Here is a 12,852-nt window from a genome sequence, read left to right as displayed (position 1 = left end):
CATCAGCAAGTCGATGTTGTTTGTGAAACGGAAAGAAGAAGAAGAAAATGATGATGATGATGGTGATTATGACGGTGATGATGCTGATGTTGATGGTGATGATGATGGTGATGATGCTGATGATGATGATGATGATGACGGTGATGGTAACGATGATGCTGATGGTGGTGGTGATAATGATAATAATGGTGATGGTGGTGATGATGATGACGGTGATGAGATGATGTTGATGGTGATGATGGTGATGATGACGACGATACATGGCAATGCTATCGATTGACCACCGCCACGACAATCGTCGTCTATGAGTCTGGAGGACCGCAGCAACAAGAGGATAAAACAACCCTGTCCCTCTACCCCTGCTTAAAATCAACAACAGCAACAAGAGGATAAAACAGCCCCGTCTCTCTATCCTTGCATAAAATCAACAACAGCAACAAGAGGATAAAACAGCCCCGTCTCTCTATCCCTGCTTAAAATCAACAACAGCAACAAGAGGATAAAACAACCCCGTCTCTCTATCCCTGCTTAAAATCAACAACAGCAACAAGAGGATAAAACAACCCCGTCTCTCTATCCCTGCCTAAAATCAACAACAGCAACAAGAGGATAAAACAACCCCGTCTCTCTATCCCTGCTTAAAATCAACAACAGCAACAAGAGGATAAAACAACCCCGTCTCTCTATCCCTGCTTAAAATCAACAACAGCAACATCCAAAAGCAAAAACCACCATCGCCGCCACAACCACTGCCTATAAAATCAGACCAGATCAAACAACGAAAGAATGAAGAACAAAATCAGAATTGAGAAACAAGGAAAGAATGACGATTATGACGAAAACGACAAGACAGAGCAGAAATGACTATGAACATGAAAAAAACAACAAACAGACACAAAACCTAAAACAACAACAACAACAACACACACACAGACACAGACACACAGACACACACACACACACACACACACACATACACAACCCCCGCCCCCCCCAAAAAAAACAACAACAAACAAACAAAACAGAAAAAAACAACAACAAACAAACAAACAAACAAACAAGAAAGGCAAGGCCTTCAAGACTCACTTGTGATACACACTTAAAAAAGATTATTTTTTATTTCATAAAAATCAAAAAATGAGTTTGTTGAAATGTGTTCTCTATTCGTTATTGTAATCATATACAGCTTCACGAAAAACAACAACAAAAGAAAAAAAAACTTACAAAATAAAAAATTAGTTTGTTGAACTGTGTTCTCTTTTCGTCATTATAACTGAATACAGCTTCGCGAAAAAAAAGAAAAGAAAAGAAGGCTTCAATGCAGATTCGAACCTTAGATTTTTGGGTCGAGAACGAGCGGTTTTACCCACTGTGCTAACACGGATTCGATGTTAACGTTCCAAAATTGTTATTTGAGCATGTTGTTTTAGCAGAATAAATCGACAGCAGCAATCCAAGTCATAACGCGGTTTAAATCATGTTATTTTGGTATATCTCGGACATTAAAAAAAATTCTTTCCAAGTCCGAGGTAAATGAGACGTTCCAATCGCCCCCAAAACACTGCAATATATGTCCATTTTTATAGATTGCAGAGATCTGTGATCCACAAGCTTTGTCTTCCCACTCACTGAGAAACGACACCTTCCATTAAATTTCTTTTTACTGTTCATTCTAGTTAATTCAGTGTCCACTTTAAAACATTCATATGCAGTAAACACATCGACGATTTTTTTAAATAAATTCTTTTAATTCTGCGACAAAGGAGACGTTGCCATCGCGTCAAGCTTTGCAGCATGTTTTGTCAAGATCTGCACTTTCACTTTCACTTTCTCAAGGAGGCGTCACTGCGTTCGGACAAATCCATACACGCTATACCACATCTGTTGAGCAGATGCCTGACCAGCAGCATAACCCAACGCGCTTAGTCAGGCCTTGAGTGCATGCTTACATATTTGTGTACCTATGAAAGGGGATTTCATTTTACGTAATTTCGCCAGAGGACAACACTCTCGTTGCCATGGGTTCTTTTTCAGTGCGCCAAGTGCGTGCTGCACACGGGACCTCGGTTTATCGTCTCATCCGAAAGACTAGACGCTCAGTTTGATTTTCCAGTCAAACTTAGGAGAAAGGGCGAGAGCGGGAATCGAACCCACACCCTCACGGACTCTGTATTGGCAGCTGAGCGTCTTAACCATTCTGCCACCTTCCTCCTCTGCACTGATCTGCACTGATCAGTGCCGTGTGGACAAGGCAGTGAAACGGTCGATTCAAATTTTCTTTTCTGTTTATTCTAGTTAATTCAGTGTCCACTTTAGAATATTCATATACAGTAAAGGCGTCAATAATGTAGTTAATGTCACTGTATGTGTTCTGTCCAGAATGTGTATTTCTTTGCTTTTAATTGCGAACAAGAAAAACGAGGTCATGGCGTATTCTCATCAGACAATCGGGAAGCCGCAAATAGGGGTAACAGCGGTTTTCAGAATCCGGACCGAACATCAACGAAATAAACTGTTAATGATTCGGAAATACGGCTAAATTCGGGAGAGGAATTTTGTTTAATGTCCCGTCACACATATCGGTGATTGAAGGAATTCGGGAGAATTACAACTTATTGGTATGACTTTGAAGATTTTTTTCCTACCATGTGTAAGCCAAATTTGGTATTTGCAGACAAAGTATTTCCAGAGAAAATGGCAATGTTAAAGTTTACCACAGACACACACACACGAACACACAAACACACACACACACACACACACACACGCGCGCGCGCGCGCGCGCGCGCGTAACCGAACATCGGGTTATAACATAGACTAACTTTGTTTACACAAGTGAGTCAGAAAACCAGCAACAATAATCGAAACAATATCATGAGCATCAACGACAGCGATAGGAACACCACTACCACTACTTCTACCATTACTATTACTACTATTAGGTATATATGCCTTCAATGATAATGTTTGTGGGTATATTTTGCTTATATGTTTCAGTTTTTCTTTTGGTTCGGTTTGATTGTTTGAAATTATGTTCTTGTGTAATGTAAACGTTAAAAAAGTATTCATTAAAAAGAACTATGTGCCTTGGTCACATAATCATACCATGCAATCCACCACCACCACCACTACCACCACCACCACAACCACCACACCAGCAGTGAAATATTTTTTTTTTTTTTAAACCCAACTTGTTTGTACCAAATACACTATCACAGTCACTATTCCCATCATCACCACCACAACAACATTGATAACAGCGAGTAACAACAAACACACAAACAAACAAAGAACAACAATGACGACGACAAAAAAAAACAAACAAAACAAACAAACAAAAAAAAAAACCCTCCTTACTACTCACGTCGTTTTTGCTTCAAACTTTTGACAAATTTCTTCGAAGTGACACCAGCATGGCAGAGGCCTACCAAGCACACGAGGCAGAAGAGGAGAGCGATTCTGGACATGGTGACCGTTCAAAGACCTTCGTTTCCCGCAGGTTTGTGAACCACCCAAGTGAGGCAATGGCGAACCATGCCACGAGCTACCGCATTATATAATATTCTGAAAATGATCGCACCAAGCTGGTCGACCTGGAAAAGGTCAGTTGCTGGATGAAAATCGCCGGGCTTGTGTTCAGTCAGATAAGCTGCGGTTTGCTTCAGAATGTTTTTGATTTAATGTTACCCTCACCCTTCTAGATCGTTTCGGACAGAAAATGATCACGGTATAAAATGGCTGCCATACATGAACCTGGTAGAACAATGAACTTTGTCAAAATAGTTTAACAATGCAGTAGTTAAAGAAAACTGACTTTCTGTTTCCCCAATGTTACTTTATTCTGTTATTTATTGTTGATATTTTTTTGTCCTCTGTCTTGTGGTGATACAAATTCATACCTCGAGTGTAGTACATTGCCTATCTAAATGATGAAAAAATGCAGTATAGACACTCATATGAAGAAATTTACCTACCTGTGCATACCAAGAAAGTGTCCCAAGTGTTTTTGTTTTTTGTTTGTAACGAAGTGCATATTTAGAATAGTGACAAATTTGTTTTTTGTTTGTAACGAAGTGCATATTTAGAACAGTGACAAATTTGTTTTTTGTTTGTAACGAAGTGCATATTTAGAACAGTGACAAATTTGTTTTCTGTTTGTAATGAAGTGCATATTTAGAACAGTGACAAATTTGTTTTTTGTTTGTAACGAAGTGCATATTTAGAACAGTGACAAATTTGTTTTCTGTTTGTAACGAAGTGCATATTTAGAACAGTGACAAATTTGTTTTCTGTTTGTAATGAAGTGCATATTTAGAACAGTGACAAATTTGTTTTTTGTTTGTAACGAAGTGCATATTTAGAACAGTGACAAATTTGTTTTTTGTTTGTAACAAAGTGCATATTTAGAACGGTGACAAATTTGTTTTCTGTTTGTAATGAAGTGCATATCTAGAACAGTGACAAATTTGTTTTTTGTTTGTAACGAAGTGCATATTTAGAACAGTGACAAATTTGTTTTCTGTTTGTAACGAAGTGCATATTTAGAACAGTGACAAATTTGTTTTTTGTTTGTAACGAAGTGCATATTTAGAACAGTGACAAATTTGTTTTCTGTTTGTAATGAAGTGCATATTTAAAACAGTGACAAATTTGTTTTTTGTTTGTAACGAAGTGCATATTTAGAACAGTGACAAATTTGTTTTCTGTTTGTAACTAAGTGCATATTTAGAACAGTGACAAATTTGTTTTTTGTTTGTAACGAAGTGCATATTTAGAACAGTGACAAATTTGTTTTCTGTTTGTAACTAAGTGCATATCTAGAACAGTGACAAATTTGTTTTTTGTTTGTAACAAAGCGCATATTTAGAACGGTGACAAATTTGTTTTCTGTTTGTAATGAAGTGCATATTTAGAATAGTGACAAATTTGTTTTTTTGTTTGTAACGAAGTGCATATTTAGAACAGTGACAAATTTGTTTTCTGTTTGTAACGAAGTGCATATTTAGAACAGTGACAAATTTGTTTTTTGTTTGTAACGAAGTGCATATTTAGAGCAGTGACAAATTTGTTTTTTGTTTGTAACGAAGTGCATATTTAGAACGGTGACAAATTTGTTTTCTGTTTGTAATGAAGTGCATATTTAGAACGGTGACAAATTTGTTTTCTGTTTGTAACGAAGTGCATATTTAGAACAGTGACAAATTTGTTTTTTGTTTGTAACGAAGTGCATATTTAGAGCAGTGACAAATTTGTTTTTTGTTTGTAACGAAGTGCATATTTAGAGCAGTGACAAATTTGTTTTCTGTTTGTAACGAAGTGCATATCTAGAACAGTGACAAATTTGTTTTTTGTAAAATACGTACTGTTTAGTTATATTAAGATTTGTGCAATGTAAACAAAAATTGAATGAATAAAAATATTTGAAAAAAAAAAGAAAAGAAAATTTTCACGGCCCCCGTTCCCCTCCACAACCACTTTTTAAATTTTTTTATTATTATAATTATTATTTTTAATATAGTTCAGCAGTTGTCGACTGCATTACAAATAATCTGAGATATCCCTTGTTAAAAAAAGGCGTGGGACCCAGATGCAGCATTCAAAGGCAACAAAGAATCACAACCAGAGCATTTATTCAGTACACGTGACGTGAAACCAGCATCTTTACACATGTACAAATCACATTATGACAACTGATTGGTGTATAGCAGCCGACAACGCTTTCATTTGAATGTAATTATACACATGAATATACAAAAGAATTCGCAGTGAATAAAAGTATTGTACAGTTTAAGCGGTTTCTTTGTGTGTGTGTGTGTGTGTGTGTGTGTGTGTGTGTGTGTGTGTGTGTGTGTGTGTGTGTGTGTGTGTGTGTTCTAATTCATTCATAAACAGTAGGTACTGTGTACTGAGATAAGCTGTTCATACTGTTATGGTGTCACTTCCAAGGATCGATCTTTTCAAGTCTAGTCTTTCTTACTCTAAATTTTTGTGCAACAAAATATTATCATGTCTCAATGTTTACACCGCTAAAAGTATCCATATCTTTAAAAAAAACAACACATTCTGTGAATATTTATCGAAAATCTTGATTATGTTTTTATGTATCCTTTATTAACAACAAACTTGTATTAGTGATTGATAGGTTCATGCCTCTCTCCTCTTTTTCTGTCTCGTAATGTCTGTCTCCTCTGTCAGTCTTTCTCTATGCCTGTCTGTCTGTCTGTCTGTCTGTCAGCCTGTCTGTCTCTTTTTTTGTCCCTCGCTTTATTTGCTCTTCCCCTTTCCTTAATCTTATTCATCCTCTCTACCACGCTCCTTATCCCCGTTATGTTTCATTCATAACATTATTGTACAGTAGATAGGTAATTACAATTATGTTTTGTGCAATTTCGATAATGGTCCTGTGGTGAAGATTTTAGTTCTCTCGCTCTCTTTTATTTTTTTTTCATTTTTTTTTTCACCTTCAGTTTTCTTTGCCTAGAGGGCCAGATGTAAAACGAACATATTGTGCTTTCTCCTTTACCCTCTCAACATGAAATTCCGTTTGTTCGTTCGTTCGTTTTCTCTCTCTCTCTCTCTCTCTCTCTCTCTCTCTCTCCAACGTCTTCCTGTCTCTCCCCCCACCCCTCACTCTCTTCGCTTGCTCTCTCACTTGGTGAATTTCTATATTAAAAGATAAAAAGTGCATCCGTGGCTTTATTTAAAATCGGGAGGGAATGAGGAGGGAGACGAAACGTATACCTACCTGTTTCTCTTATAAGATCCCGATGCATACTTTGCAAAGACGGAATGAAATTATATTTATCTATTATATATTTTCCCGGGATATTGAGATAATAACAAGAATAACAAGAATGCTTCAGCCCTTCCGTACAAAGTCAAAAAAAGACAGAAAAAAGAGAAAAAAAAGAAGAGAGAGAGAGAGGGGGTGGGGAGAGGGTATGGTTGGGGGGAGAGGTGGGGGGAGGTACAGGAACACACATTATATATATATATATATATATATATATATATATATATATATATATGCGCACATGTGTGTGTGTGTGTGTGTGTGTGTGTGTGTGTGTGTGTGAATGCTACATATATAAGATTCCCTGATCTACTCTCTTGTGTATCTTTTACTGAAACACACAAGTCAAACGGAGTTTCGCTAACTTGGGAATCAGGGCCTCACAGAGAGACGGGCTCTTATCTCTACAGAACGTCGTGATCTGGACAAGGCCGGACACTCAGCTATCTGGAACATGCGGCGGGACAGAGGTCACAGAGCGTTATCAGTATCATATTATTCAATCTACTGACGGATTGAAAACTCACCCGTGCGCAGTTCGAAATCCTTGGTGTCTGCAAATTCTTGCATGCATGCGCGCACAATCGTGTGTGTGTGTGTGTGTGTGTGTGTGTGTGTGTGCGCGCGCGCACGCTTGTATGAGCGCGCGGGGGGGTTAACTGAGCGCGGCCCTTTTATTTTTTTTTTCAGTGTTTTATTTCAGTCATTTGCCTACCACATACTTTTAACTTTATCTACCATCCTTTGATGTATTGATTTACAATCTTCGGGTAGGCCGTCAAGACCTGATCAGCGCGTTGGGTTCATGTAAAAGTTAGGCATAATTATGTTCCATAAAAAAAGGTGTAGCGTATATGGATCTGTCCTCATTCTTTGACACCTCCTTGGAACTTAAACAGATGCCCTGACGGTTGAAAAGAGAGAGAAGGAGAGAACAAATGGGTGGATAGATGGTCAGACAGAAGGACAAATAGATAATAATTTATTACGACTTTTGCAATCTGTCATAGCCTATCAAAAGTGTCAGCTTGGCAGTCCATAATTATACTAATGGACTTCTACTCTTCTTTTTTCGATCTGTATCTGTTAGTGATGAACAAGAGCTGCTGGTGAGAAAACAGCGGGAAAGCAGTGTGTGTGTGTGTGTGTGTGTGTGATGGTTAGAAACGAACAGGAAAGCCATGTGTGTGTGTGTTGTGTGTGTGTGTGTGTGTGTGTGTTCTGAAGGTGTGGCGGATGGAAGTGGAGAGTACGATCATGTAGTCCGCAGGCCGTGACTGACTCTGGACAGACGCAGAACAGGGTAAGTAAGTAAGCATTGTCTCTGATGAGAACGTTTCACGGCAAACCGTTTGCTCTCAATAAAATGTCGATTCCACGACTTTTGTTGAATTCAAGCCACGCACTGTATTGGACAGGGACAATGCCATTCGTGCAACCTCAATGTTTGCGCGTATTACATTTGTGAAAATCACGGAGAAAAAACAACAACTGAACAATGCAATGAATGAGCATCTGCACTAAACGTCTGATGTGGGACATACTCCGTCGAAGGCCTCTTTTAGTTGAGGCTTACGCGCTTGAATTTCCTGTCTGTCGCTGTCAGTGCCGTGAACAATGTTTGTTTGTTCTTTGGGTCACGCTGCTGATCAGGCATCTGCTCAGCAGATAGGCTGCAGCGTATATGGATTTTTTTTTTGGATTGATTGATTGATATGGATACTTTTATAGCACCTATCCTCGGTCGGAGACCAAGCTCTAAGCGCTTTACAAACACGGGGTCATTTGCACAACAGGCTGTCTACCAGGGTAGAGCCGACCGACGGCTGCCACAGGGCGCTCATCATTTGTTTCCTGAATCATCCAATCAGATTTCAGGCACGCACACATACAAGCTCAGACAGACATGTAACATTTTACGTGCATGGCCGTTTTGTTTATTTACCCCCCGCCATGTAGGCAGCCATACTCCGTTTTCGGGGGTGTGCATCCTGGGTATTTTTGTTTCCATAACCCACCGAACACTGGCATGAATTACAGGATTTTTAACGTGCGTATTTGATCTTCTGCGTATACACATGAATGTGGTTCAAGCACTAGCATGTCTGCACATATGTTGACTTGGGAAAAATCTCGACCCTTCACCCACCAGGCGCCGTCACCGAGATTCGAACCCGGGGCCCTCAGATTGAAAGTCCAACGCTTTAACCATTCGGCTATTGCGTCCGAAAGCAGTGACGCCTCCTTCAGTAACTGAACTGAACTGAACTGGGTTTTTTTTCTTCTTATCACTGAGGATCCTGAGATCCGGTCCCTTAAGTTCTTACTTGTTTTTTGCTTGAACTCAAGACTGAGAGGCGACAGGGTGAAGAGGACAGTGGGCTGACGAGTAAAGACAAACCTGAAATGTCCGTCATTTATTAATGGCTCTTACTTTCGTCCAGATTATAAAAAAAGAAAAAAAGAAAAGAAAAAAAAAAAGTGGCCGACATTTCAAAATCACGCTGTCGTGTAATTTGAAGACCGCAGTATACTTATGTATATAGTTTACAAGTTTCTTCCCGCCAAAAACAGCTTAATATAGTCTTTTCACGTCGTACTCTGCGAATCGACTTTGTAAAGCTGGCGTTAGATTTATGCGAGTATCAAGCTTCCGCTCTAAAGAAAAAAACCCAACAACCCAAAACAAACAAACAAAACAGCAGATATGGAGTAGCGTATATGACACCTCCTTAAAACTGGAACTGTGTAAAACTGTCTAACGGACTGGTCTTTTTAAGTTGATGTGCGTTGTATATGGCCGTGGAAACCAACATCAATTAAAAAAAAAAAAAAATCGCTCAAACCTGCTGCGCCCCCTGTCAGTCAAGGTGAGCCCACACAACTCACAGATCAGCTCCTCTACCTTCTGTGAGCTAACCTAAATATAATTGTTCTACCCCCTTCTGTGAACTGACCTCCACCTTCTGTGAGCTGACCTAAATATAATTGTTCTACCCCCTTCTGTGAACTGACCTCCACCTTCTGTGAGCTGACCTAAATATAATTGTTCTACCTCCTTCTGTGAACTGACCTCCACCTTCTGTGAGCTAACCTAAATATAATTGTTCTACCCCCTTCTGTGAAGTGACCTCCACCTTCTGTGAGCTGACCTAAATATAATTGTTCTACCTCCTTCTGTGAACTGACCTCCACCTTCTGTGAGCTGACCTAAATATAATTGTTCTACCCCCTTCTGTGAAGTGACCTCCACCTTCTGTGAGCTGACCTAAATATAATTGTTCTACCCCCTTCTGTGAACTGACCTCCACCTTCTGTGAGCTGACCTAAATATAATTGTTCTACCCCCTTCTGTGAACTGACCTCCACCTTCTGTGAACTGACCTCCACCTTCTGTGAGCTGACCTAAACAACAGTTCCTTTCTCCTTTGAGGGAACGTTCACCATGCCGGAGACGTACTGGTTTTTCGTGTGGGCGTGGTGTGTCCGTGCCGCTCTTTTTCTGCTTGTCATTTTCTTCAAACTTTCATCGTGTCCCTGGTTGATTCCAGAAAACCTGTCACTTTTACGGATATTCGACGGAACGTGCTTTAAGACTGCTCTCCGTCGCCCTTCCCTGATTTTTGGGAGGATTTCCTTTGTCTGGGAAGTGAAGGAGAAGAAGAAGATGGAGAAGAAGGGATGACATGGGAGGGCTCTGTGGACTTAGACCTGCGTCGGGCAGTGTTACTGAAACCACGACGAGAATTTTGTGATGAGTTGCCAGAATTGACGTCCTTACTTTCTGCACTTTGTCCTGTCACACCTCGCTCAATACGACTCTGTATTTTCTCATTGAACGCCAACAGAGCAGCAGAGAGCATATCCGCCAGAGTGCGACCGGGAGATGGAAAATCTTCTGTTGCAGAATACTGATCGGCGGACTTGTAAATAGATCCGCGGTATCGGCGACGAGTTGTTTGGCGGGTCTTTCTGTTCGCAGAAACGCCTGCCCCCTTGTCAATGACACTCACGCACAATCCCCAGACCGTTCTGGCGACAATCGTCACCAGGGCCACCATGAAATCCAGGAACGCAAGGATGAAGACTGGCACGTTGATGATGGCAACTACCAACATGCCGAACAAGAATCCAACTGAAGCATACAGCCAGTGAAAGATGAAGAGCAAGTCATACGCGAACCAGCTGAGTTCCGTGTGAAATTTCCTAGCCAGCAGTCTTCTCTTTCGGCGGCGTCTTGAAACAGTGCGGGGACGTCGTCTTGAAACAGTGCGGCGACGTCGTCTTGAAACAGTGCGGCGACGAAGTCGGCGCGCCATACTTCTTCTCGTTTAACAACCCGGAACAATTTTGATTAATCAGTTAGAAATATATGTATCGCCACTTTCAGTCTGATCCACAGATATGTTGGCCAAATGCGTATCTGTAACACGCTGCTGCAATAGTTTTCACCAGTCGATTTCATAATTGTTGTCGAATTCCCAACTTTTGCGGTACTTTCTGTCAAAGCTGCATGTAAGATACGTTGTCAGATCAAGATTTGGTGGCACTTTTTGTTCATAGCTCTTTTAGATTTTTTTCTTGCACGCTGTTCACAACAACTAAACAACAAAAAAGATTGCTAATATTGCTTTGGAAGGTCACGCGTCATTTGATAAAATACGTCATTTCATCGTTGCGTCACCATTTTCTGAGATTTTTGATGATTTATTTGTTCCAGTTTTCAATTCCGGTGCGATGTCCCAAATCGTCCCCTTCTTCCCTGAAACTCCCCTCGGGGGACGGGATCCTGAAACATGCTCCGGGGAACATTCTGTGATGCCATCACCCCTACCCCCTTCCGCTATTGCGGTCACCCTCTCACTTCCTTACAGCTCTTTATTCACCTTTTTTTTTTTTTCAAGGCCTGACTAAGCGCGTTGGGTTACGCTGCTGTTCAGGCATCTGCTTGGCAGATGTGGTGTAGCGTATATGGATTTGTCCGAACGCAGTGACGCCTCCTTGAGCTACTGAAACTGAAACTGCTTAACTGTCCCAACACGTGCCCCCTAGCTCCTCCTACGCCCTCCCTCACTCCCCCAGTACTGGTTAGTGAATAGTCATACCAGGTTAAGCCGTATTGATATTGAATAACATGACAGACTGTCGTGTTCCGAAAACTTTTGGATCATGGTCAGTTTTGGTCAACAGTGCATGGTCAGTCTTGATCAGAAATCAGGAGTGGTCAGTCAACAGAGAGAGAGAGAGAGAGAGAGAGAGAGACAGACAGAGAGACAGAGACAGAGACAGAGAGAGGCGGATATCCATTGTCCCACGTAGCAGACGGAGACTATTATTATTATCATAATATTATTGCCATTATTGTTGATTTATTGTAGTAATAGTATAATATCATGCTAAGCACCACCATCAACTTTTTATTATATATTTTTGTTTTTTCTACTTTTTATCATTATTGTCATTATCATTATTGTAGTAATAGTATAATATCATGCTAACCACTACCATCAACTTTTTATTATACATTTTTGTTTTTTCTAGTTTTTATCATTATTGTCATTATCATTATCATTATCGTTATCATCATCATCATCATCATTGTTATTATTGTTATTATTATCATTATTGTTGTTGTTGTTGTTGCTGCAAACACGAATAATGTTATTTCCTTTTCGAGATGATCTTGAAACCCGATATTACACAAGCTCATCACAATAATAATATGCCATAAATAACGTGAACAGAAAAGCACCCAAGTTCCTTTGCATATCTCATAACACGTGTGATGGAAATAATTATGGGGCACGTGATGGTCCAAAATGAGTGCTGTCCTTACCTACGCTGTGTCAATCCGACACACTTTGACACAGTGTGACACAAAAAACTGAAGACTGCTGATTTAACCACACAATCGTGGAAGTCCATCGCGAACGTTGAAGGCGTCAGTGTGACGAAAGAGATGAGAACGCATCCCAAAGGCAGACCCACAAACGCGGCCACACTGTGAAATTCGGGCTGCTCTCCCCAGGGAGAGCGCGTCGCCACAATACAGCGCCACC

Source organism: Babylonia areolata, chromosome 15 (assembly GCF_041734735.1).
Source record: "Babylonia areolata isolate BAREFJ2019XMU chromosome 15, ASM4173473v1, whole genome shotgun sequence".
In the NCBI taxonomy this organism is placed as follows: Eukaryota; Metazoa; Mollusca; class Gastropoda; order Neogastropoda; family Buccinidae; genus Babylonia; species Babylonia areolata.
Note: the sequence above shows the minus strand (reverse complement) of the source record.